The sequence below is a fragment of the Tympanuchus pallidicinctus genome, unplaced genomic scaffold, assembly GCF_026119805.1.
Source record: "Tympanuchus pallidicinctus isolate F22 unplaced genomic scaffold, pur_lepc_1.0 scaffold3, whole genome shotgun sequence".
NCBI lineage: Eukaryota > Metazoa > Chordata > Aves > Galliformes > Phasianidae > Tympanuchus > Tympanuchus pallidicinctus.
The window spans coordinates 101,254,113-101,281,792 of record NW_026294747.1 but is presented as its reverse complement, the minus strand read 5'-3'; the positions used below and the strand labels follow the sequence as shown (position 1 = coordinate 101,281,792).

At 43.2% G+C, this 27,680-nt stretch overlaps 1 long non-coding RNA gene across 4 annotated transcripts in view; it reads right to left on the bottom strand.

Moving 5' to 3' along the window:
* Positions 1 to 27,680, bottom strand: part of LOC128086095 (uncharacterized) — a 155,317-nt gene that overhangs the window by 47,071 nt on the left and 80,566 nt on the right. For 2 of the 4 annotated variants that reach the window (XR_008209229.1, XR_008209228.1), the window contains one exon: positions 4,033 to 7,733. The exons of 1 other annotated variant lie outside the window; for it this stretch is intronic. This is a non-coding gene — a long non-coding RNA (uncharacterized LOC128086095). Of the gene's footprint in view, positions 1 to 4,032; positions 7,734 to 27,680 lie in introns of those variants that run through there. One more of the 4 variants, XR_008209231.1, reaches the window with a different exon arrangement.

Here is a 27,680-nt window from a genome sequence, read left to right as displayed (position 1 = left end):
ATGAATAATAATTGTGAGGTAGCTTGGAAATTAAACTCCTGATTTTGTTCTTGTGATCTACTGAATTAACAATTAAATTTCAGACAATTAAAATACCTAAAGAGTCTGAGAGTGAAGAGGGTTCTGACTTAAAACATTAATAAACAGCATTAAAGAAGACAGCCTGTCAGCAAGGGGGTAATTGCAATGGCTTTGGTGCTGGAGCAAGGCTAAGAAGTTCCAAATTTTGGAGGGGTTAAATTTCAGCACCCTCTCGCAGAAAGTATATCCTAACCTGAACTATGTTTCCAATCTCCCCCTCTTCATGAGATGCTCTTCCCACTGATATCCTCACCTTCTCCACTGTTCCTGCAGCAAAGCTGTTGGTGGGTATTGCATTTCTAGGGGACATTACTGTTCTTGGGCAACTCTTTGCATTTCAGCATCACGACATCAACTGCATGCTGTTGTCTGTGTACTCAGTATAATATTGCCACTTGAAATCCCTGTAATGAAATGATGAAGGTTCCATACAAGAGAAATTCTCAGCAGTGCCTATAAAACACCATTTAGGCAGATTTACAGCTCTCCAGCCGGTCTCATATGAAACAGGAGCTGTTGTTGTTTTGTGGTCACTTTATGCACAGTGGTTTGCAGCACACCAGGGCTGTCCCTGGCTCCCCTCCATGCCCTGCAGAGGAACCCCAGCAGCGCTAGGGAAGCCTCTCACTGCTGCACAGGGTGCAAACAGAGTGTTGCTTCACTGCAGTGAGAGTGGGAAACGTGTTGGACTGTGAGTGTTTGAAATTAAAGGTTTCCTGTTGGTGTCGGTATGCCAAACTTTGCCCACAATTGATAAGCACAGAGGGTTGGCTTCAAACCCAGTTTCTTTAAATGGGGCTGCTGATAACATCTAAAAAGCTTAGAGATGAAAGCTAGTAGGGCCATGAGAGATATCGTTACTAAAGGGAGGTTTTGGCACGTATCTAAAACAGAACGCACCCCCGATTATTTGTTCTTCCCCTCATTTTGTAGTCACCTAGCTGCAGTTCTGAACTTGTGCGTAAGAACTAATGTATTACTGTTTGAGTTATTTCTGAGCTTCCTCTTTAGCATTACTAATTGACCCTGTGATGGATGCTTACTCCCCTTACTTTATCACAGTAATGTTGTTCTAGCTAATTCCCTGCTGAAGCAGCAGAGCTACCCATTAAGCAAGCGCTATGAGCAGATAAGGAACAGCAGTGTGATTTATGCATTGCATCAGGAAACAGGGACAAATATTGGCATCAAGGTGACTTATTTGCCCAGAATAAGCCCAGAAGCCCAGAGCAAAGAGGTCCACAGCAGGGAGCACCAGACATCAGTTCAGCGTTCTGTTGTAAGCAGGGAATTAAACAGTTTTTTCCTTCTCTAAGCAATGATCAGTTCAGTGCAGAGGATGCAAGAAAGAAGGCAGAAGAAGAAAGCAGCTAGACACACTGCGTATCTGCAGTTCAAAATGGTAGATACAGAACAAGGAGGCCTACACAACAGCCTTGGGGCTCACAGGAGATGTCTTGGGAATTGCAGGCTGGCAGGCAGCACAGGCAGAGGGGAGGCGATGCTGTGTCTGAGGCAGGGGCAGTCACATCAACGGGTCACTACAGGAAGCACAGCCTGGTTCCAGGTAGAGCACAAGGTCACCAGGACACAGAGAGACAGCCACAACAAGGTGCACATTAGCTAAGCTCTCTGCTTCAGCACTTTCTCATCTCACTGAGAGTAGGGTATTTGGCTCAGTGCTACGAAGAGGTTTGTCCCACCCTATGTGCAGAATCACTAACCTTGCCAACTGCAAACTATTGTAGCACTCGCAGAGGACTAGGGAGATGCTTAAAACAAAAATGAAACCAGGCAATAAAAAATGCGACTGATTTTTTCTTTTTTTTTTTTTTTTGGCTGTCAAATAACATGGTGAGTGATGATTTGTGTTTTTTATTTGGATACTGACCATTTTCTTTGCTCCACCTTTCACAGCCATTGTGATGATATGTTTCTTAGAATCACAGCTCTGTTATAGGTGATATTCCACCCAAATCCTTATGGGAATATAAAATAAGAATTGCTTTCCAGGGCCAGACCTGAGGTGTGTCTGTCGCTGCATCCTGTCACTAACACCTAAAAACAATGTAATAAACAAATGGGCATCTATAAGAGGGCTTCTCCTGCTTATTAGTGTGAGCTGTCCTCCAGCTACAGCCCACATCAACATCATTGTGTTTAATGGCCCCCTATGGCCCTTTCTTCCACAAATTTTTTAATTGCTTGCTGAGATCATTTTGGTTTTGGCCTCCTCAACATCCTGAGTTCCAAAAGATAAAAGCGTGTTTTGTGAAGGACCACATCCTGCTTAATTTACAAGAATAAATGGGATCAGGCACATTCAGGATAGGAGAAATGGAGCACCACAGACCTAGATTTACAATAGTGCATAGTGCTAGTGCTAGTAGGGACTGACAAGCCCCTACTGTTGCCTATATACCCACCTTAATGTGATTCTCTTCATATGGTACTACAGGATATAGAAATCCACATGGTAGGAAGCAGCCTCAGATTGTTCCAGGAGAAGTTTAGGTCATATATCTGGAAGAACTCCTTCATAAAAAGGGTGGCAAGGCATTGGAACGGGCTGCCCTTGGAGGTGCTGGAGTCTCCATCCCTGGAGGTATGTATTTAAGAGATGTGTAGACATGACACTTAGGGACATGATTTAGTGGTGGAACTGGCAGGGTTAGATGATAGTTGGACTTGGTGATTTTAAAGATCTCTTCTAATCTAAGTGATTCTTTCAATCTATGCACAGCTTTAAATAGAGGTAAGCAATCAGCACTCAAGTTGCCTTCTCTCATGAGACCACCCCACAAGTGAAAATGAAAGACAGAAGTCAGGCAAAGTGTGTCTTCATGTCCTCCACGCCGAAGGGTAGCTCACTCTAAAGTTATGTCAAGTCATTTAAAGCAGAATTTACTTAGCCTGATGTTTCCTCGGGGGATTTTTAAACTGCTGAACTGGGCTATGTCCTGCTAGCTTTGGAAGTGATCAGGCACTTATTCTATTTCTGTGTTTTTGAAATACTCATGAGAGATCTATCAGGAGGCTGGAGTTCAACAGGTGTTGGACAGTGTTCTCAGATGCAGAGTTTGAATTTGGGGTAGTGCTGTGTGGAGCCAGAAGTTGAACTTGATGATTGTTGTGGGCCCCTTCCAACTCAAGATATTCTGTGATTGTGTGATTTTTTAAGCACAAACTACCTGAAAGCTAAGCAGTGACCCTGCTTCTGGGCTGCTTCTACATGGTATGTGGTGCTCCGTTTTCTGTAGCATCCATTTTCTGAGCAGCTTGAGTTGATGTTCACAGCAGTTAGATGGATGTGAGCCAAAGCAACAGATCAACAGATCCTGGAAGGAGGGTTGAGTCAGGGCCAGAGCAGGACTTGTCCATGGTTGCAGGAAGGGGAAAGTCTCAAGTGCAGACACGAGGATGTGGCATTAGTGAAGCTGAGCCTGTGACTGGGGAAAAGCAGAAAGAAGGGTCACAGCTGGGAAGGCTTCACAGGAGCGAGCAAAGCTTCCAGACAGAGGATACTTAACTCTGAAGCAGGCTGTGACTTCTAAATACTGGTTCTACCATGAGAGACCAAACCCTCTCCAGCACTGTCCTGCTGCCACAGATGCTCCATAGCTCTGACAGTGTCTGAGGGTGGATACCAACAAAAGGTAAAAGAGAGAAATGCTAACGCTTCTGAGAGGCTGAAATGTTGCCTTAAGCTCCTTGGATGTCAGCACTCTTACCTGCAAGAGGAGCAGCCCAACTCAGCAGCTCACAGTACTGTGAAATGCAGTCAATTAATGCACGGAATGCTTCATGAGCTATTGAAAGCACCATGTCAATGCTAAATATTATTATTGAATTACAGCATGATTGAAACAAATTGATTTGTTAGGAAAGTTTCAATGAATCGTATTCATAACAAATTCCATTTAATTTACAACAGTGACTCATTAACTGGCTCTTCTGCTGATTTATTTATACATCCTGCTGAAAAGATAACTGATTTTAAAAATTAGATCTAAAGATAACTGAGCTTCAGAACTGTGGGATCAAGAATTTCCTAAGAAGTATAGTGGTATGAATCCATATTCAGATATCCCATTTTCCATCAAATTTAATCCCGATGAAGGTTGTGCAAAGCACCTGCAATAAAATGTGCCTTTTGTTGAGTTCTCCGAGATTGCCTGAAAATACAGTGCTTCTCCAAAAGACCAGTGCTTCATTAAATTTGATCCAAAATTAAATGTAACATTTTCTGATTCTCTGCAGGCTTCACTATACAGGGTAATTAGAAGCTATGAAATATCAAGTACCAGAAACCCACATCACTCCTAGACTGAAACCATAAATAAATGTGTGTGAGCTCATTCTTAGGGGAACAGTTCAAATTGCAAGATGGAATAGTTTAGGATGATATCTTTACCTTATTGTGCCTCAGTTTCTCTCTTTGCAACAGAGAGCCAGGGCTACAGCCCTTATAATATTAAAGAAAACATAGTTGGGGTAATTGGATGAAATACACAACAGCAAGGGATGGGAGTAACATTGTCACTACTAGAGGGTACCACTGTGTCCCTCTGGTGTTCTTATTCTGATTGCTCTGTTGTTATGCCAATGCTATTTCAGACCCCCACAACTGTCTCTGTTCAGTAGCTGAGACGTGAGTGGCTGCAGCTTCTCCCCATTTCCTTGCTGACCTTACAAAAGTGTGGGTTTGAGTTTATTGCCTTAATGTAACCCTGCTGGTTTCCAGCCAAGGAGCTGACTGCATCTTCCCTTCCTCTTCAGTTTCCTTCCTTAGTAGCTGAAATCTCAAGCTAGCCTCACACTTAATAGTTCTGCTTCAGAGGTAGAACATAGGCTTCTTGAAGCTGACCATGTTCTTTTCTCCACTGCAGGGCCAATCCTCCAAAAGACCTTCACCTGAAGATGGTGACATCCTCTGCCATGCCTGGCTTTGGGAATTCCAACTGCAGGCTGCAGGCCAGGTCAAGAACATCGAGAAGACAGGTTCATATTTCCAGATCCAGTACCAGACACAGCTCTGCAGAAAAAGAAACCACCCTTGTCAGGGTGTCCCAGGAAAGGACAAAGAGCAACACTGGGAAGGTGGTGGCATCTGTGTCCTTGCAGACAGCCAAGGACAAAATCCAACCAGACAAAGCACCGAGCAACCTGCTCAGCACTTCACTTAGTGAATAACCAGAGGTTCTACGCAGAATCTCAAGTCCTTCAAGCTGTTCTGCAGTTCCCTAGCAAGCAGTCACTCCCCACCTTACCCTTAGGACAGTTTTTCTTCACAGCCAATCCCATTTCAGTATCAGGGAGTTGAATTTGGCCTTACATCTGATGATCTCAGAAGGGTTCATTAGGTCAGGAAAAAGGTTTTTGGGGAGCTTTGCTAGTCACAAAACTCCTAGTCTAGCATCACCACGAGTGATGACAGCTTGTATCAAACACTCATTATTAGCACTAGTGCATTAATGACCAAACCCAAAGCAAAATGCTGCCAAGGAACAAGTATTTAACTACTGCCGGAAACTGCAGAGACAAGGCTTCTTTTGGCAACAAGGCAATGAGATTAAGTGTGTTGAGTTTTTTGTTGTTGCTGCTGCTGCAGTAAGGGAAGGGTCAGCAGAAAAGGTCAGATGGAGAGAGAGGAGAGAGAGAGACAACTGCACACGAGGTGACTGGATTGCAGGAGAGAGAGGAGGGACAGTAGGGACAAGAAAGACTCTTACATGTTTGAGCTGGTTTAAGGAAGAAGCATCTCACCTCTTTGCAGAGAATTTACCTACTCCTACTCAGAAGCAATAAAGTCAAATAGAAAAGACTAAATGAGCTGGGATAGAAAATTTATACAGAGGACTTCCAAGAGACAATTAAAGAAAATGGAAATTTCCTGTAAAACCAAATGTAAGAGGATGACAAATGCACTGGTCACTGCGAACAGTGGCACTGTGGTTATAGGTAGAGAGGATCCTGAATAAGGGCTATCTTCTCTCCCTCTCCCCAGACTGCAGAGCTCCTGTGATACCTGAGCCCACTGAGGGATGGGGAGCAGGTCATGTCAAATCAGGGCAGAACAGGGTCACTTGGAACTGCCGTGAATGCTGATACAGGCTGGGATGCAAGATGAATGCCATGGATACTGTCATACATGTCAGAATCTAATAGCCTTGCTGCTGTTGCTTTCACATAACACTGTGGCACAGTCTGGAAGAGGCATGTTGACCACAATTAACAAATAGGTTTCTCAAATTTAAAAAAAAGGCAAGTACTGGCAATTCTTCAGAATTTCATACATTTTTTTTCCAAACCTGAAAAGAAACCCAGTGATAACTCTGAAATAACAGGAATGAGACGGTTGAAGTGTTGTATAAAGGCCACCTTTAAAACTTCCTTGTTATTTTCTGATCGTCATTTTTGATCTTCTTCAATCAAATGGAGCATCACTTACGAACTGATGAAAAGAGAACCTTCATCTGGTTATTAACTCCTTGATGAAAGACCTGTAAAAAGTGCATTGTTCATTTACACAGCTTTGGAAAATATTGAAAACGAACTAAATTCTTTATGAGGTACATGCCTTCTTGCAAGTTATAATTGGGCATACACACTGGAAAAGCAGACCAGCTACAGTTGCAGAGATGGAAACAGGGTCATGCAGTTGTCATTAAAATAAATGAGTTATTAAGCTCCTCATTTCCTTCTTTGTTACACCTGTAAAGGAGACAACTGCTGCAGGTCTCAAGGTTAGAGCTGGGCAACCGATTCTCTTTATTCTAGGAAAACAAACCAATACAGAAAAACTCAAGGCCGAATCTGTTTGTTCAACTGTGTCGCACGTCAGAGTGTTTCAGTTTCTCCCTCTCTGAGTAAAAGAGGAAAAACCAGAGGAACTTCAGTTTTTTCCTCCATATTGGCAAACCAGTTATTTATTTATTTATGTATTTATTTTGGTTTCGAGCTACAAAGGTTACTTAAATCAAAATAAATGTGGCCTGCTTCTGCTGCCATTAAAACGTTTTATCTTTAGTTGAGCTAAATGTTTGATGCAAATTTTAATCCAAATCGGTTTTATTTCTTTTTCTCACACGAGAGAGCAAAACACAACTGAAAATTAATTTCAGGTATGTCTGAAACAAAGTCTTTTCTCCAGTCTCTCTGTTGAACCAGTGTACTACATAACCACAACAACAAAAAGGCCGACTAGCAATTACAAGCAACAGGGAGGGGATAACTGGCCTACATTTAAGGCAGTTATGACTCTCATTTAAGCCATGTCTTGGATTTCTACCACTCAGCACCTATTAACTTCAGGGCATTAAATCCCCAGTTGTGTTGGAAACGCACGAGTGCTGTGTAGCTGCATTGTAGACGTGGTCTCACACCTCAGCATTTGAATTGCTTTTGCTGTGTGTAGGTTGGAAAGGTAGGTAGGTCATTTTCCAAATGGCTGTACACACTTTCTTGTTTTGAAACACATAAATAAATAAATAAAGAAGTCATTAGGATAACGATCTTGGCTCTACCGTCCAGAATTTGCTCCTATTGCATTTTCCATTTCCTTCTGGGTGACAGCTCCTGCAGTGATGCTGGAATGGCAAACATCTGTATTCTGATCGAATTGCTTCAGGCCTGGCCGTGCAACAGTCCTGCTAAACAGGAGAGCACAGAGTTAAAAACAAGATCCTTGAGAAACAAAAAGCTTATAAATCCTTAAATGCTTTTTTAATAAAAGGAAATTGCTGCAGGAAGTGATTCCTTATATCCCAGGCTCTGCCAATTGTTTCCAATCAGTGCAGCTTGGGGTAGCTATTATCTCACTAAGCTGTATTAATGTGTTTGTTGTTGCTGCCTTTCTTTTAAAACTAATCTATAGGCTAACTTGCAGTTCTACTGCTTAACTTGTGGTTTGCTCATCATTATAAACTGTTTTGCATGGTTCCTTTCTCTGCTCTAATCCCTCACAGTAGCACATAAACCTCTCACTTCTCATTCCTTGCTGAACAGTTGGCAATTAGTAGGATGTGGTATTCCAAAATGCTTCTCCTGCCCTAAACTCTCTTCCCTCCCCTCAACACTCTAAGAGACTCAGGACAGCAAACCTGGAGGTTGGTGGCCCTGTCTGTGGCAGTAGGGTTAGAACTTGATAATCCTTGGGGTCCCTTCCAACCCCAAGTGGGCCCTGCTGTTGTGTTATATTCTACAGTCTCACGAAATCTCCATCCAAGCAGACAAATGCATTATAACAACTTCTTAACTGGTGAAGTCCTCAAGGCAGCAGCTGGTGATGAGATGAAAATGAGAGAATCTCTTCCTAAAGGTTTGTAAAAATAATAATTCGATCAGTGCATCAGGCAAATGAAAGTGTGTTGTCTCCAGGTTTGATGACAAACCTCTCCTGCTAGAAGCTAGTGCTGATGGATGGGCAGCCTCCAGCCCTTAGTCAGTGACAGGCTGGCTCTATTTCCAACTCTTCCATCAGCTTCAAGCATCAGCTCTTTTTTAATAAGCTCTACAACCAAAAATTGATTTCTGCATTCCTTGAAAACATGAATTTCTGTTGCTTGGTGAGTGAAGTCAAAGGGATGAATGGTTGTAGACTATTGCTTGTAAGTTGTAGGCTGTCTTCGGTTCATAGGAGGACACGGTCCGTAGTGCAGTCCCAGCGCACAGTAGTGAGTGTGCAATGGCCTTCATGGAAAGCCACAGAAAGAACAGTGTGCACATGTAAATACAGCACACCACAATAATATACACAGCCTTATCAAGAAGGAAATAAGAGACAGTGCATCAAAAATGGAACGTGGACCACAAAGATGACACTCTGTCATTGAATGCCAAACGTTGATTTGCATGCCTCATTTTAAATAATTGAACGGCAAAATAGTTTTGCCATCTGCCAACATCCATCTGGTGGAGGGAACACAAAGCCCTGAGTGAGAAGCCAGCACCAAGCAAGATCCACTCAGTAATATGGGAGATCCCAGCAAGCAGCTCAGGGATATCTTGTGGTGCTGTCATCTCTCCTCCTTGGAAACAGCTGGCAGCCCCAATAGTCCCTGCTTCCACAAGGTTACAAGCAGTTCTCCCAGTACAGGCAGGAAGGGGCTTTGTAGCAAGTCTATATAGTGGATGTTGGAATAAATGTTTTGTCATCACAAACACTATAATGGCATTTATAAATGCAGGGACATGCCTAGCTTCGATAACCTTGTCCAGCTCTGGCTATGCTTACCCCTACTCTGTAAAAAAACAAAAGAAACAGCAGCCAGAAAGAGGTCTAGGAGGTGATGGTAATGTTCTGAGACATGGAAAGGTCTCTGTGAGGAGAGATTCAGAAGGTTCAGGCTGTATTTTACACAAGAGAAAAATAAGAGGTGACGGGAAAGAGGTAGTAAAACAATGAAAAGTGCAGAGAAGGCAACCTAGCCATTCCCAGTTACCCTTTCAAATACCTTTTCAAACAAGAGTGAGCAGCACGCTAGTGAAATTAAAAATGCATTTTATACATCAAAGGAAGTGCTGGGGCTGGTTCACGGCTAGTTATGACTGTGGCACAAAGCAGATTCATTGAACTAGAAAATTGCAGTACGGTATTTTTTTCTTGCTGTTTCTTTTACTTTTGGAACCCATTGTTTTCAGTAATTTTATAGAGTTCAAAGACATTCCTGCAAGTATTCAAAGTATGCAGAGTTATATAAGCATAGGTACCATCCTATAGAAGATATCCTCTCCAGCTGTACTCCATACCAGTGTAAAGAATGTCTGCTATGGGGAAGAACTGGATTCCGCCATGGACGGGGGCACTACAGTAGTGATTCCCTGTATAAGCAGTGTAGCACCCCTACATCGATAAGGATTAACGCTGTCAGAACACCTCAGCCTCTCTTAGCAGTACTCCCACAGCGCCTTACTTCTGCAGGGCACTGAGCAATGCAAGCTGTGCTTGAAGTCAATGGGAGCTGAGGGCAACTGCCTTTTTGCAAAAACAGGCTCATCTCTTTCAAAAACCAAAATAATACAGTGCTATTACTGGCTGTGATAAGGAAGAAGCTTATTCCAGCAAAGAACACATCTTTCAGCACACCCTACCCCCGCTATTCTTTGCGTTGCAAGAACACCGCAGCATGCCTGTCACTGTCTAGATGGGCACAAAGAAAAAGATATCTCTGTTCCAGATAGCATCACTTCTTATTGAAAACTGCCAACTGAATGCATTTTCCCACATCACCGTGACACTGCTTCCATCCAGTTTCATATTCCCCTCTCTAAACCCAGCATCATGACACTGGGAGGTACTAGTGGCTGCTAACAGATGAAAAAGGGGGATTTGGCAAGAAAGCCTTTGAGATTATCTGTTGAGAGCATGGATGCCTTTCCTTTGGGCTGCAGTTGCCCAAAAAATATACTTAATTTTGTCAACTGTTTTGATTGCAACTCAATTTTTTCCTCACATCAAGGAGATTTGCAATGTATTCAGCCCCAGCCTTCCATGCTGCTAGCAGTATTTTTCATAAGGGTATCAAAGGCATCTATACCAATGGACTTCCCATTCACTGCCAGATCACTGTAAGAGATAAAGTGGTTCTTCTGTTCTGGACTCTCATTATTTATGACAGGTAACATCTCAAACTGCATCTTCCTTCTGGTGCAACCATGGCTGAGATTGACAGAACAGCTCTTTTGGGGATTCTGCTTTGTCTGATGCTCTATACCTGTAGCAAAAGGAAAGGGTCAGGTGGAAGAAAGCCAAAGCTGTTCAAGTCCCTGGTAGGCTGCTTTGCACCAGCCATGAAATATTTCTTCTCCAGAATTTAATGTTTTGTCAAAAGAGAAGGACATAGGCTATCTTTTCACAAATGAACAAGGGGTTTTTTGCCCAGCACCTGAACAAGCAGAACTGGAGGAAACAGATGACTATTTCCTGTCAAAGTTTTGATGTTTTGTTGTTGTTGTTCAATCATGAATTTTGTCAGTGACAAAAGCTAGCTTTGCTCTGGCCTCCCATCTCTGTTTCTGGAGTCCCAGGACTTCCAAGAGCAGAAAGAATTTATTGGGAGAAAATAAACTGAGGAACATTACTTCTGCTTCAGAAGCATTTGTGTAATCTCATTCAAAAGTGTAACTTCATATTTCCATAAAAGAGCAATAAAACTTGCTGTCAATTTAGGCAATTGCTGTTGTTCACTGAGGTTCAGATGGAGGGCGGGTGGTGGCCTTCCCACCCCAATGAGTGTCTTCTCCAGCTCACTGGTGTCTTGGCCTCCCATTGCCATGGCTGGGGACAAGGACAAGCAGGCTCTTTCCTCCTGCAGATCAAGTGCTGCTGCTGGTACAGTGGGAGAAGCAGTGTGCATCCCTGGAACTAACTGAAGTGAGCCTGCTGTGATAGATTTTAAACTGTTACAACAGTATTTGGCACTTTCCATTTAAAAGGCAAGTACTGAAATAAATTGAGGCAACTTCTTATTTAGATAGTAGGAACCTGCAGGATAAGGAAGGAAAAAGGCAAAACAAAGCTAAACAACCCAAACCAGCCAGAATTCAAATCTGTGCTTAAAATCTCCCCTATCTATTTAAGTTACTGTACCAGCTCGGCTCAATATCTAAAACAAAGAAAATGAATTATGGAACAGCATGAGGAGAGCTTGTTAATTTTCCCACTGATGCACTGTGAAATGAAAGCTTTATTCTAAGAATATCATATCCTCAGGGCTCTGTCTAGGGAGACGCTGACAAATACAAATGTCCTCACAGTTTTTCTTTTATTATTGCTTTATGGTGTATCCCAGACGGATTTCCAAAATTATATATAATGATATATAATCTGTAGTTGTGGTTTGGTGGAGTTCAAGGCTGTGATTTTCCAAGACATAACCATGCCCTGTTTGAAAATGGAAGATCAAGGGCACGTAATGAAAGGCAGATCAAATTCTGGAAGAATTTGTTTATTTCTTAATCAATATTAATATATGTGACTTTAATTTCAGCATCTATTCTCCTGTTACGTACCAAGGGAACATTAACAACAGCAGCTTTACATTTTTATGGAGTCTTTCATCAAGGAGGATTCAAAAGCGCTTTACAAACCTCGGACAAAATTCCTCTTTGATCAACACTGAGAATCTCTTAATCCGTGGTGCAAATCTCCATTGCACTTTCTGTGCCTTTTTCCGCACACAGGACTTCCATTGATTTGTGCAGGAATCGTGTGTGCGAAACAAGTGCAGAATGTGTAATAGCAATCTGCACTGCAGATAAGAAGGAAAAAATATATATATTCTACATGTGTGACTTCACTATCCACTACAGAAATGCACCACTGCTAAAGCAGACCCTAGTTGTCTTATGTTATGCACTGAAAAAGAAAACAACAAATCTGGCCTTGCTTTATGAACACACTCTGTGGTGTCACGGGATCTTAAAGAAGGAAAACTATGCTCATTTGCTCCTGTGCAAACACTGACATCTTTGTCACAGGGACCCCACACTGCCAGATGCTTTCAATCTCTTCCTAAAAGCAGAGGGTCAGATCGCACTGCCAGTTCCTAGAAGTGCTGTGGGTGCAAGCAACTTCCACACCTAAAGCCCCTTCAACTGCAAAACCTCCTGGATCCTGCCTATTGCAGACTACAGAAGATTCCCAACATTTCTGGGGCTTCTCTAGTGCGTGTGTGCAAACCTTGCTGAGCTGGATGCTGGCTTGGAAGTCTTGCAAAATTTCATGGGAGAGACCTGAGAATATGCTAGCTCTGGATAAGACCTCCATGTTTTGGTTTTCCTGTCTGCAGCCAAATCAGGCGACACAGAGAGGGTGCAGGAAACCGAATTTCCCAAACTCATTCCAAATTTGATTTGAGCAAAAACCTGAGCTATCTCTGTCAGATGTAGCTCTTTCATCCTTACAGCTCATTCTAAGTTTCTGCTGAGAGTTTACAAATGCTCAGGAACACTTTCTTTCTTAATCATTGGAAAACGATGAGCAGCATCCCACTGAGATGAGTGGAGAACCCAAAGTTATCATTAATTCTGCAGACACTTCGATTCAGTAATCAAGATTTCAATCCTTGTGTGAACCATAAATCTCTGGCTCTGTCATGTCCTATTTTACTAGGACGTTCTGTTTCTCATGAGAAGAACTATAGTTTTTAATGAGAAAATCATTCAAAATTAAATGTCCCCCAGGGATGCTGTTTGAAAAAGTAAAACGCTTGGCTTGCAAAGACAGGTGTAATAACGCGACGAGGATCTTTTAACAGCTTCATTTCAAAAGAGAGAGAAGAACACTGGTTGTATCAATGTGAACAGTATTGGTCCATCTCAAAAGGCAGCGTGTAATCTCTGGAGTTGTGTTGATTTATCTCACTGAATGAGCTGCTCCAGTGAATTTATCCATGTTTTTAAAAGCTCTTTCCTTCCAGGTGGTTTAAGTTGCTGTTTAAGTGATTGTTTTCCTTACATTTCTTCCCACTGGTACACCTGCATCTGAGTTTGTAGTCCTGCTTTTAACATGTTTACTAAAAAAGTTGCTAATTAGCATTCACACCATTAGCAGCAAAAGTTCATGTTCTATCCGTGTTGTTAATTGCATATGTTAGAAATGTGACTGTGCAGTGCAAATGATGTCCTATCCAAAATCACTTTCCTTTGAATTGCCAACCTAAAAGAGCGCTAATTACACACTAACTTTAGAGGGGGCTGGAAGTCAGTAGGAACTCAATAGAAACTGCTTGGGTGCCTCTGAGATCCCCAGGCCCAGTAAGGCTCACATCACAGGTGGGCCCACCTCCAGTGACAGAACACAAGGCTGCAGTGCAAGGCCTTGCTGTCAGCCCGCTCCTTGCCTGCAGTCCTCCCGCCAACACCACAAGCTTTATCTACTATTCTTCCACCTGCTTGTCGTGTAGAGGGAAGAGTTTGAAGGCAGGCGTTGGAAATCTTAAGTAACACCATGCAAATAATTAAACTTAGTGATAATTTGGCGCTTTTCATCTTCAAAGTGCTTTACAAACATTAATTAGCTGCGTGCAGCAAAATCCCATAGAGTGGAAGCTGCTCAATCCCTGTCTTCTGAGAAGTAACTTCCTTTGCTGGCCCTTGCACACTATTTTTAGTACCTGCAAGAATCTGCCTGACATTTCCTTACTTTGTCTTCACATAGCACACACCTTTTCTGTGATGAAAGCTATGCCGGCTTGGTAAGGAACTGGGGGAGAGGGGGAGGGGAAGGTTTTAAAATTAAATAGTCTTTTAAAACATCAATTAGCTTGGATTTTCCAGAAGAACTGAGGCATATGAAGATCAGAGGCAGGCACCTTCATACCCAGCGCCAGCCTCCAAACCTTCAAACCTCCTGTCCCCTTTGAACATGAAAAGCTCTGTTCCCAGCTCACCAAGACGTGGATCTGCTGGCTGATGGTCAGTGTGAGCGTGCATCCCACTGTGAACAAAGTCACAGAGAATTTCAGCACGTGCCTGGCTGTCAAGCGTCCTCACCCAGTAACGGATCTATAAATCCAGTCATTGGGAGGAGACTGCCTTCATGGCACTGTCACAGAACTCTGCTTCTTCCTCAGGTTCAGAAACATATCTGTCTTTCCGGAGTCTTGCATCCACAAGGAGACTCAACATTTTCTGCAAATTGTCCTTTTTTGGGTCACAATGAACAGCTTTTATCTCATCTATGGCTGCTCTTCTGGCTCAGCCCAGGACTGGTTCAGCTTCTGCTCCAAGAGATGTGCTGGGGCTTTCCCTAAAGAAACAGCCCCATTCTCCCACAGTTTCCCCTTGCTTTGATAACTGCTGTTGCAGACATGTCCAGGTTACTCAGTGCTGAGTATATTCCAGCCTGTGTTGTTGGGCTCCTTATGACCTGCCTCAAGTATTACACTATTGCAGTGACGGTGCATTCATGTTATCAGGCAGCTAATCAGACATGAACTCTTTGATTGACCTGCCTGCCTGCCTGCCTGCCTTTTGTGAACTTAATGTTTGCTTTTCTAAAGTAATGGGGCAACATTTCTATCAGCAGCAGGAATAAGTGAAGATGGAGAACTGGTATATCTCAGTTCAAGAGGTGCCTTCTGAAAAGAAAAAAGGCTATCTTTTTCCTGCTTATTTGTAGAGAAGACAAATAAACAGGCAGCCCAAAATCACCTTGTTTATTCAGCCTGGCAGACCTAAAAACTAGCTGCGAAGCACAAGTCTCTTAGTTGCATACCTGGTATACTGGGAGGTGTCCTTGCCTATAGCAGGGGGGTTGGAAATAGATGATCCTAAAGGTCCCTTCCAACTCAAACCATTCTATAATTCTATGATTCTGCGAAGAAGCCCAGGGGACATCTGTACTCCTGTTCTGTATGGCTTTCATACAGGAACTTTCCTTCTTAGTGTCCCTGGTCCCCACATGACAGGATGTTGTGGGAATAAATAGGGGAGGGTGGGGAAGGAGAGGTGAACAGCCAACTGCATCCAGAAAGGCGCTGGGGAGGCATTGCAGACACTCACAGACTTCCCAGCCACTGTACTACATTGGATTTTACCACTTCCCATTAACAATAGCTTGACATCACTTCCTGGAACAGAATGAATGTATTAAACTAAGTATTTCCTTTAATAACATGCAGTTACTCAGCTACTTATTTTTGGCTGGCAATGCTAACTTGAGCTCTTGGTTTGACTCCGTTTCCTGACGAGCCCCAGTGTATTGTCTTCTCCTAGTGCAATCTTAAAATAGTCAGTCCCAGCCTCTGGGAAAGCAGGCACTGATGAATTTACACACTCATCTTGAAAAAGTTTAGGTCTTCAGAACTGCTGACGAAAATATTTGCCATGGAAGTTGTGTGACACTTTATTTGGTCCTTTGGATAATAGCTTTATCTCTGCAGAATTACCCCAAACTCCAAAAGAAAGCACCACATCTCCCCAGATGCTCTATAATAAAGTCCCTTGCTGCATGCCTGTAATGGTTTTGCATGTACCATTTTGAGGTTTCTACAGGTGCATGAAGTGCCCAGCATAAACAGCTGCAGCATCAACACTGGGAACACAACTGAGTTGAGACCTGGGAAATTCCTTCGTAGCAGTACACTGTCATGGATACAAATACATGATTTTGTGATGGTAAAGTGGTTTGAAAATTTCAGCAGATTAGACGTGCAACTGCAAACACCGCCTTCTGATAAAAACAATTTCATATTTTTCATTTAAACATTTTTTAAAAATGCCACTTCTAGTATTTACCTCCATTGAGTTTTTAATTTAAAAACTTCTGGATGCTGAAGTCACCCCAAAATACTTAATCTGAGGCTGAAGAAAATGTTACAGCCAACTTAAAGTAGTTGCCAAACATGTAGGAAATGATTCACTGCAGCTCAACTGTAAATGAATTTCTTTCATGACATCTCAGCGTAGCCAGAAAAGAAAAAAATAAAACAAAATTTCAGGTATTCACACAGCTCAGTTATTGATTCTTGGCATTGTTCTTTATCTGATGGCTTCATACAGCAAAGCAAAGCAAGCTGGAGAAGACAATGGGAACTCAAGCTTATTGTAACTCCGGTAGGATTATGTGGGCTTACATCACATATTTGTTTGCTTCACCAGCCCTTCATTTACAGCCAAGGACAGTTATTTCTTAACAAACCAATTGCTTATGATCACTTGTCCATACTTTTTCCTTTTCACAACTCCATGTAAAGGATGTCAGTGTAAATGAGAAGAATGCCCCATTAAGTTCATAATACACAAGACCTTCCAACTTCACCTCGTCATTAAAATCGCTACAGGCCTCCAGAGTCTCCTTTGAACTCACCTTACTTTGCTAGATAAAGGCCAGCAGGTGAAGAGTCACAACAGCAACAAACACAAATGAAGGAGATTTGAGAGAAGTTCCATTTCAGAAAATGACTATTGTTCGTGTAATGCCATGTTGAGCATGGCATTTGATAGGTGACCAAGAGGGCAAGCATCAAATACAAGGGATGTTTTTAAAGAATCTCAAGTGGAACTTTTGTTTGTTTCTGACTGCTGGTTCATGTAGACAAGGAGGCAGCTGTGAAGAACTTCCTGCTGGTCGTAAAGCTAATGCGAGTAGTTGTGAAACATTCATGGAGACAAAGGTTTCAAACTTCTGGTTTGTAACAACAAAATACTCACCTCTAAAGGACTCCTTTGTGGCCCATGAATGAACTGATCTTTAATCTGAAGATCCCCTTCCCCCCAGATTTTTTGGCTGCCCTGAGCTGGTTTGTCCCTATGACTTTGCTAGCTTCCCCCAGAACATTTGTCTCCCTATTAGTTTTGCAAGTGAGAGATGTACAGTGACACTGGGAAGCTTCTACTTCGGAAAATTCAGAATTAAGCTTTAAGTAACACACTTTCCAGTAGGAAATCATAGAATGGCTTGGGTTGGAAGGGACCTCAAGGGTCATCAAGCTCCAACCCCACTACCACATGCAAGGGCTATCAACCTCCATATCTAATACTAGACCAGGCTGCCCAGGGCCCCGTCCAACCTGGCCTTGAACACCTCCAGGGACGGGGCATCCACAACCTCTGGGCAGCTGTTCCAGCACCTCACTACTTTCTGGGTAAAGAACTTCCCCCTGGCATCCAACCTAAATCTTCCTTCCTTCAACTTAAAACCACTTCCCCTTGTCCTGCTGTAAACTACCCTTGTAAAGAGTTAACTCCCCTCCTGTTTGTAGGCTCCCTTTGGGTACTGGAAGGCTGCAATGAGGTCACCCTGCAGCCTTCTCTTCTCCAGACCGAAACAAAGCATTAGAATGTAAACCCCACTAATAAAACATCCCTGTACACATTGTGCCATATATCTGCATACTTAAAGCACAGCAGTTTGGATATGGGGATGTACTTTTTGTGGGATATTTGGGTTTTATTCACTGGTTCACCACTATACTTTTTCCTGCCAGGCTGATTTCTAAGCTCTGCTTTGTCTTTCTTAGGTAAAGTATCACAATACTTCAATAACATCATGCTATCGATTACAGATACTGTGCAGCTTGACCCTGTACAGACACCTTTGCCTCATCTGCAGGAAGGAACTGGCACTGCATTATCAGCTTTGCCCTGTCTCTCCCACTTTCATTGCAGTTTGTGTCCCAGTCAAGGTGAGGCTCCTGGGAAAAGAAGACAACCTGTGGCTGGGACCACAAATGAAAGGGCAAGTGGGAGTGCCAGGGGCATTTCTGTTTGAGAATTTCTTGTCTTTTCAGTATTTCCCCTTCTTGCATAAGCATCCATCTAAAGTAGTATGTTTTTCTCAACAAACATGCATGTTTGATTTGCCCAGCCCCTAGCTGCATGGTGCTTGGGGAAGGAGCAGTCTGCACTGCCCAGGGTGCTTTGCAAGAAGGGTAATGCAAAATGCAACCCCTCCTGCACAACTGCAGGGAAGAAGCTGCTGAGGACGTGTGTTCACCCAACTGAGAGTTTGGGCAGGCCACAGGGTGCTCACACTTCTGCTCTGAGAAGAACTGCAAAGAAATGCTTTTAATGACAGTCTTTGAGGTCCCTCCCAGCTCAAAACATTCTAGGATTCTATAATAACTGCACTGTGGCTGCACCTGGGTTGGACTCTCAGTGCCTTAGTGGCCAGAGCAAGGAGCAGCACAGAGCAGAGGAGCAGCAGATGCTCAGAGGCTTCTTAAAAGAGCACGTCTTTTGTAGTGACTCCAAGGGAATAATGTCACCTAGCCAACCACCAGCCACACTTTTCATAGCACCTGAGTTTTTCCTTAGAAGTTTCCTATTCAAGCACTTAGCCTGACCAGGGCTGACCTTGCCTAGCTTATGAGATGTAACAAGATCACTGCCTGAGGTGTGAAATGACACTGGAATGGAGGTCACGATCTTACGGAGAGCATCTTCTTCCTCTGCCACTGCGTTGCCTCCTGCTTCCCCTGCCCAGCATCTGACTAATCAGGCAGAAACAAACGTGCCACGCTTGTAGCACACTGCTGGCAGAATGTAAAAACCTGTCCTTTCGGCCATTCAGCCATCTCAGTGGTACAGACTTTTTTCTAAGCATATAAATCCAGAGATCAAGCAGCTCCTTTTTGTATCATTTTTATTTCCCGTCGCTACTTCAACAGAAACTCAAAGTGTTTTCTGTATCTCCATCTCCGCAAGATGCCAAAGCAGATTAACAGAGAGACAAACAGACAGTGGCTTTTAAGCAATGTGGACAGAACACGGTATCAATCACTCTGAATGAATAATACATTTAAGAACAGCAGCAATAGGACCAGCAGAAAATTCATCTGCATCTACCCTGGAACTACCTGGACTCATTTTAAGGTGGAATGTTCTGCAGAAAGTATAAAAGGTGCTTTTATTTTGGTATCTGGAATACAATAAGAATGAATTTGTGTACGTGTCCATCTGTCACACACCAGACAGGACTGGTTCAGTGAATAGGCATTGCTCTGTAAAGCTTTAGATCGAGCTATGGAGAATATATAGTTCTTCTATTTACAGGGCATTAGAGTAGCACAGTATACAAACAACATTCATAAATGATTTCTCATATGAACTGCTATAAAAAAGCCCTTTCTGTAGGGAGCCATGCATTGAAAAATGTTTTTATTGTGATGCAGTAAAGAATGAGCTTCAAAAGCAAACTTAGGATAAACTTAGAGACAAATCAAGCCTAAATAAATCAAAATATTGAAATTCAAGTACAGGTTTCAGCACCAGGCCTAACTGACAAAAGACAGCGGTTGAAAAGTCCCCCTGCTGAGTTAAACTGGGCTCGGATTCACAGGGACACTGCTTTATTTATTTTTATCATTACAACTACGTTGCCTTTCTAAAGGGGAACGGAAAAAGGAAAAGATCCAAAGGTTGCTAACATTTATGTGGGGGGAGAAGACTCTACTGTGGTGGTAAATCCCCTCTCTGACATGGGGAAAATTGTAGGAAACCCCAGAAGAAGGACATCACTGTTCTTCCTCATCTGCCATGCCACAGTAACCTGTGTTGTAGGAGAACATAAGGCTGTTGAGTTGGGCAAAGATTTGTTTGCCCATGTCTGTCTGATGGCGATTAACTTAGGAAGGTTGTCACAGAGTAAACAAGGAGGAAACAGCCAACATTCATCAACTGAGGGCTTCCTGTTACAGATCCTGCTTTCAGAGCTCCTGCAGCAGAGTAAAAATGATGCAATATATGGATTGCAGCCATCATTTTATGTTAGGATGGCAGGGAGATAAGTGTGGGCACACTCCTGAGGCTTTCACTGAAACAGATTTTGAAGGTTTTGAGGAGTTTGGTGTAAAAAGAGAAGCCTTCACCAGATTAATAGCGGCCCTCCTAAGCACATGGTACAACCATCTTGAACACGTATCCTACGCTCATCACTGAAGTGGCAAGACAAAATGGAAGCTGTAACTCACACTACCCTGAGTACCATGGAGCGTGGCAGAGCTTTAGGAGTGCTGTGACCAGCTCTTGCTGCCCCTGGATGCTGTGGACAGCACAAAAAGGGCCAGGGCTCCACATAAACTGGTGTGACTGACCAGTTCTTCATAGGGCACTGCATGCTCTTGATCAGGGAATCATCAGAGGATCACAGAATGGTTTGGGTTGAAAGGGACCTTTAATCCCACTCAGTCCCAACCCCCTGACATTTATCACCCACCGGATGAGGCTGCCCAAGTGCCCATCCAAACTGGCCTTGAGCACCTCCAGGTATGGGGCACCACAGCTTCTCTGGGCAGCCTGATACATCATCTTTGGGACTAGAAATACTGGACAAAGAGTAACTCTCCTGGGAGTGAATTATCAGTGCCAAAAAGTAATGCTTCTTTTCCCATTCTCTATTGATTTGTTTCTTCTCTGTCCATCAGACTTAGAGCCGGGAATCTGAGCAAGCATATTTGTGAAAATACAACTCCCCAGAAAAGAGAAAGGAGAAACAGCCTCTGCCAAGCGACACAGGTTCATTCCTTCACATTTTTATTTGACTAAAATCATGCAGTTTACTTTGGATCAATTTTGCTCACTTTTGCAAATGGTGAAGCAACCACAAAGAGTGGATTTATCAAAGAATCTTGATATATCTGACAAAGAAAAATATGCTTAATGAAGAATCAGCAGGACTTCTACTCTCCAGCTTCTGCATCCTTCTAAAAGGAGAGCAGCAGAAAGAAGGAGCAACCAAAAGGGTATAAGCTACAAAGTTCACGCATTTTCAGGAGAAATTAATTTCTCAGATGCTCCTGAGGTCAGAAGTGTCTCTGCACTCTGGCACAAGCTATAGGGAGACAAGGGTATTTTTTTTTAGTGAATCAGAGGGAGCATTTTCCTCTAGAGATCAAATGAGCACTAATCAGGAAGAATGTTTGGTTATTAAATGCATCATTGAGCCCTTTAAATATCACTCTTTGGGTCATAAATTCCTATTAAACACAGATGATCCATCATTGTCTCATGCCGGTGGAAGATAAAAATAGTGAGAGATTCGCCAGCTGTACTCCTCTGTCCACAGTCTCTCCTTCCACACACGTTAATACAGGTATTACTGATGAAATCTCCCTGATTTCTGCTGAGGGACATCTTTGCACTGGTCACACACTCCTGTTTCCCTTGCTGCACTACACATGGGTCTCAGCTTAATCAAGCGCTATCCCAAGTGGGATGTCCCCAGTAACAAGCTACACACTACTGCCTTTGCAAGCTGCTCTTTAACATTTTTTCTGTGTCTAGGAACACTGGGTTTCTTTGGAAAGGGAATTCTCAAATGCATCAGATGCAGCCAGGCTTCCTTCCCTTCATTTCACCTGACTTGCTGGTGCACATGTCCACTGTAGGGCTTGCCATCTCTGGCCCCATTGATAAGAGAAAGGCATGTGCACAGGGAAACCTTCAGCTTTGTTGTTTAGAATAGAAATGTGCTTGTGCTTGTGAAGAGCTCATTGCAGAGCAGCAGGGAAAGTTAGCTGGCTTCCTGGAGTGTGTGGGAGGCCGTGAGTAGGCGGCAACTAAAAATTGTAACTCAGTTTGGAGGGGTTTTAAATCATTATTACTATTATTTTGGACTCTACAGCAAGATAACAAATATCAACAAATGCCTAGTTGTATGTAACTTACCTACAGAAATGTGTCATTATATATGCTTCTCATAAACGGATACTTCATCAAGAATAAGACATTATTGATCTTTCTGTTCAGAGTAAAATGGCTTTTCTGTTCAGTCTCCAACAGGGCTTTGGCAAGATGATTTTAAAAATAACTACAGTTTGGAACCCAGATTGCATTCCCTGCCAGATTATAATGATCACTTCAACCAGGGTTGGGTGAATTTCAAAATGCTTGGAGGCTCAGATCAAGACAGTGCCCTGCAGTCTGTGATATTTTTAGCGATGGGCAAACCCAAAAATTTGGGTGGTTATCCAGAGTTCATCTGGACTGCCCAAAAGCCTACAGTCTGCAAAAATGGGCTGGAAAGTTTTCAAGGGAGATGGGTTTTGCACTATTTCCGATACTGCCTATTTCTACTCAGGTCAGGAATCCTAGCAGAGAAATCTTCTCCGTTGCTGTCTTGCTGCACTTCTGTTTCCAGTCATAGCAGAAAAGTGCAGAGTCTGGCAAACAAACTTGGAAAAGTAACTGAGGAAAAAAATAGCAGTTTGTGATGGTTGATGTTGTTGGGTGGTGGCTCAGGTACGTTCCTACCCTGGAATTCAACCCTACTTCTACCAGAAGCAGAGGGAACTTTGCATGGCTGAACGCAACAAAAGATCTGTTATCTTCATAATAGCTCTGTTAATATAACCTGAGTAATCTCCTACTACTGAGACAGTAACATTTCCTATAGGAGAGAATTCCCTGAGAATTACAGCTGTCTGCAATCCAGTTTTTGGTAGTTTTATTCTCTTTTTGGAATTAGAGAATCAGACAATCATGGAATCATTTGAGTTGAGAGGGGCCATTAAGTGGCATTTAGTCCAACCCCCTGCAATGAACAGGGACACCTACACATTGATCAGGTGCTCAGGGCCTGTCCAGTCCAACCTTGGATGTCTCCAGGGATGGAGCATCCACCACCTCTCCGAGCAATCTGTTCCAGTGCCTCTCCACCCTTATTGAAAATAAACTTCCTTGTGTCCAATCTAAATCTCCTCTCTTTTAGTTTGAAACCATTTCCTTTGTCCTCTCACAGCGAACTCTGCTAAAGAGTCTTTCTTATAGCCCCCTTTAAATACTGAAAGACTGCTTTCTTTCCATTCCAGGTTCTGGCCATGATGTAAAACTGTTTTGCAAGAAATAAATGAGTATTTAATGTCTTTCAGGCAAAGAACTGTGAGCTACACAAACCAATTAATGACTGTGAGCCAAATCCATCCCTATCTTAAGCTTAAACACTTTCAGTGAAGTTGCACCAGTGGGCAATCAGATTTAATCTAGATTTAATCTTTTGATTTCATGTGAGAGTCCTGGTTATAGGAGATCTTAACAACTAATCAGCTCAGCCAGCTTTTGGAGTAAGGCTGTAGATAAAGGAAGGTGTTAAAGATGGGCTCCTGAATACTAAATGGAACACCCTGGAAGAATTTCTAAATAAGTAAAACTATCTTAGGCCTCCTCAGAGAAAGACTGAATTGCTTCTGCTGTGGGAAAAGGCCAGTGTGCCATATTCCAGGAGATTCTGCCCAGTGAATCTGTGGCTGCCCCATCCCTGGAGGTGCTCAAGGCCAGGTTGGATGGGGCTCTGGGCAGCCTAATCTGGTGGGTGGGAGCTCCTCCCATGGCAGGGCATTGGAACTGGATGGTCTCCAATATCCCAAGCTATTCTGTGATTCTAGGAATAAAATGACAAAAGCTCAGCAGTTGAAGGCGTAAGTTGCTTCTGGTCTTTGAGCCCTTACATTTAAGAAAACAAAAGTACATTCTTGTTTTCTTCCAGACGACGTGTGCTTTTTAAATCTTTGCACGATTACAGAAGCATCATGCTTTTCTTCCTGAGCAGCACATCCCTTCATGGTGACTATCCCAGCTGCCGTCAGCACAAGCTTGTCCTGGCTCTGTATCTCAGCATCAAGAGAGGCAGGAAACTTCCTCGAGGTAGCAATTTCCGAAAGGGTTCAGGATCCAGTTCTCAATTAGCCCTCTAATTGGCAGTGGCAGGGGCTGAATTCCGGTTGCAGCCGTAACAAGCAACTTGGTTCAAGTAATGCTTTTGCCTGCTATTTGTTCCTGCAGGAGTTCACCAATAAAGACCTCGGTCCTCAGCACAGCAGGAATCTTTACAGCAGCACATATTTCTGCTTTTTGCTCTGAAGTCACAGACTTAGATTTGGGCCATGCTGCTTTCTCATCAGTGCTTTTTTTTTGTTGGTTTTTTGTTTTGTTTTGTTTTGTTTTTGTTTTGCAGTTTATAAACAGATTTGGAATAAAACCTGAACCATACCTGAACAGCCCCCCTCAAACAAAATTCACATCAAACCCTTCGAGATGTTGATGAGCTCTTGGTTTTATTGTTTTTCTACTTCCTGTTTTAAGCTCGTTTATTCTTCCAAATTCGGGCCAGAACCAGAAGCTAAAATATTCAAAAGCTCTAAATAATATTTTTATAGTGCACCAGTTTTGACCCCTCGAGGTGATAAGCACTTTCAGTAGGATCTGGGAACCTTCAGATCTTCAGTTGGCTTTAGCGGAGATGACAGAGTCTCCAACTCAAGTGACCTTATGCAAAATCTAACACTGATCTAGTTTTAGATGCTTTCTGGAAAGTGGAGACCTCTTCCTGCTGTGCTGCCTCTGCCTTCTTTCAGGTTTTGGACTTTCATGGCTCACATCCTTCAAGTGTCAGAATGTGAGACTGAGCATCTATGACCCAAGTTGGAACCAGAAAGATCTGGGGAGCAGCTCTGAGAGCTCGCCTCTTCCCCAGGGCTGAATGAAACACACTTACGTGATGTTTGCTCAGGCTGACTTATTTGAAATGCAGTTTCTGCCTGGAGCCAAAGTTTTCAGAGCTGGTTTTCTGCCTAACTAGAAATTCAAATATGAGCTTCCAAATTAGGAAGCCAAAATGTAGCCACTTGAGCTGGAAAATTTGGGTTCCAAATGAAAGACTTCCCCTTAAGCTGAAGATCAGTGACAATTGAAAGGCACTCACCATCTATTTCTTTAAGCAAGCAATGCCACCAACGGGATGGAGACAATCATTTGCCTGGGGCAGGGCTACCAACTTCAGCTGGGAAGGCTGAGCAGTCGAACCTCAGAGATTTGCCCTGAGCTTGGCACCAACTCACGCTGCAGCTCAGATAAGAGCGTGCTGAACTTTAAGCAGATGCTGAAGCACTTTGCTTAATTCAGGTCTCACGAAAACCAAGCCTGCTAAGGCTTAGATCACTCGAGTGCTTTCCTGTTGAAATTTTTCACACTTAATTTATTATGACAAGGGAGATAAAGTATAGGCTATTAAGTCTAATTAATGGCACGTGAAGTAACACTGATATGCAAGTGCAGAGAGAAGTGAAACAGTCGGATCGTGTACTGCTGCCTCCTTCTTTCTTCCCCTTTTCAGAATGCAACTTTTCTGAAGGACCAGATCCAACCTTGCTTTAAGGTTAGAGGTTTGGGGTTACTTTTTGCACGCAGACCTGAACAAGAAGCAGCAGAGCATCCCACATTGATGATCTGCAGCTCTGAGAAGCGTTGCTCAGCCCTGCTGTCTGCAGCAGGCAATGAGGCAAAGAAGGAATGTAACCTTCTTGTGATCTGAAGCATCAACAATAATGTCCATGCTCCTTCTTTTCCTCCACCCTAGAAATTACTCTTGCAGCATATCCTACAGGAAAGATAGGCTACCAAGCCAATGGTCACCTTTAGCCTCCTCCATTCAGTCCTGCATGGATTTCTTCCAAGCCTGCTGGATGGCCTCTCTGGAGATGAGACTGCTATCTGGGGCTTCCCTTCAAGCACTGAAGGTCCATGCAACACAGTGACCAGCTGCATCAGGCACCGATAAAAACAAAGAATGCAACACACATCCACAGGATGCTTAAGCACGTGTATTAAATAATTAACAAACACAACAGCCCCGTGAGGCAGGATTCCCAATTTCACTATAGGAGAAAGCAGAAGAAGAAAGGTTAAGCAATTTGCTCAAGGTCTCAGGGGAAGTAATTGTCAGTATGAGGATTAAGACTTGGGAATTTATAGCTGCTGGTCCTGTGTGGAGGCCACTAGATCACAGTCCCTGGCACTCCAGAGAGCCAGGCTGCTTATTCTTCCAGTAAAATGCTAAACCCAGTGCTCTGACCTTTTCCAGCCTTATCAGATGAAGTGCTTTCTTAACGCCAGGTTGCAAAGGGCAGTGGAGACTGAAACTGGTTTGTTCAGTGCTTGTATAAGAGGCTTTTCCTCGTCCCATTTGAGGAGCGCTTGCTCTCTGCCTTTCTGCAGCACACCAGAGAGAGAGTACAGTGACAGAATGGAGCCATGGGAATTATTTCTCCTGTTTTCATTTGCAGAAACTGAGAAATCATTTCAGTGGTTATAGTGGAGGTGGTTTGTAGCACTCACAGGACGCCAAATGCTGTCTGAGAATTTGGAATACTTACGGAACACTTAAATAAGCTGCAATTCACTGAAATACATGTATGGAAATCTTCCAAAATGCTGACATGCAAAATATAGTATTTCCATCTCACTACTACTATTCTGTGAGGAGCATCATCTTCAAAGGAGCAGGCCCACCTTCCTCTCCTCCTGGGCCTGCTTCTGCTCAATTACTTCGTCCTGCTTCTACATTAGCCAACACTATCAAGATGTAGCAGCTATATGGCAACAGGCATGGTTCCCAACTCCATAGGCCCAGCAGCCAGTGAATGTGTGACTGCCAAGGCTCTGGGGGAGTGCTCTGTAGAGGAGAGCCTGGCACGCTCCAGGCCTTCTTGTCCAAGCCAAACAGAGCTCTTCTAGATGACAGTAATCCTCGCTCCTTCATTAGTGACCTCCTGAAAGGTAGCTTCCCTGCATTCTTGTGAGCTTGGTGGTGCTGCAAGAAGATTCCACTCATCCTTTATTGGCGTTTACGGCCAATAATTCAGTGGAACCCAAATGTCCCACGTACCATAATGGCAATTGCCTTCACTATGATGCTAGGCACTAGCTCTTCTTTCACCTGTCTCAGCCCACTCTCTTTGGACTTCAGACTGCAGCTGAGATAAGGGTATCTTGTGCTCTCCAAAGACATTTCCAGAGCTGCTGAGCAAGTTTGGGATCTCACACTGTGGAGTCATCCCTATTTACCTGCAGTTTACCTGCAATTGCAGGTTTACCTGCAATTCTTTCACCTGCAGATCTTGAAGCTGTGATGGTCTTTCTGTCTGCAGATCCAGGAGGAACACAACCAACCTCCGAGCAGTTACTGCCCTTTCAGTAATCAACCTCATGCTGATCATTAGCAGGAAATCTAACACAAAATGAGAGCTACATGAATCTATAAATCAGCGGGCCTAAAGGATCTCCTTCTGAAAGCACATGGTGCCATTTCCCTCTTCAGGGCTTTGTCAGGACTACTCCTGAGAGCTGCAGGATTTAATGTTTTGTAAGAAAGGAAAGAG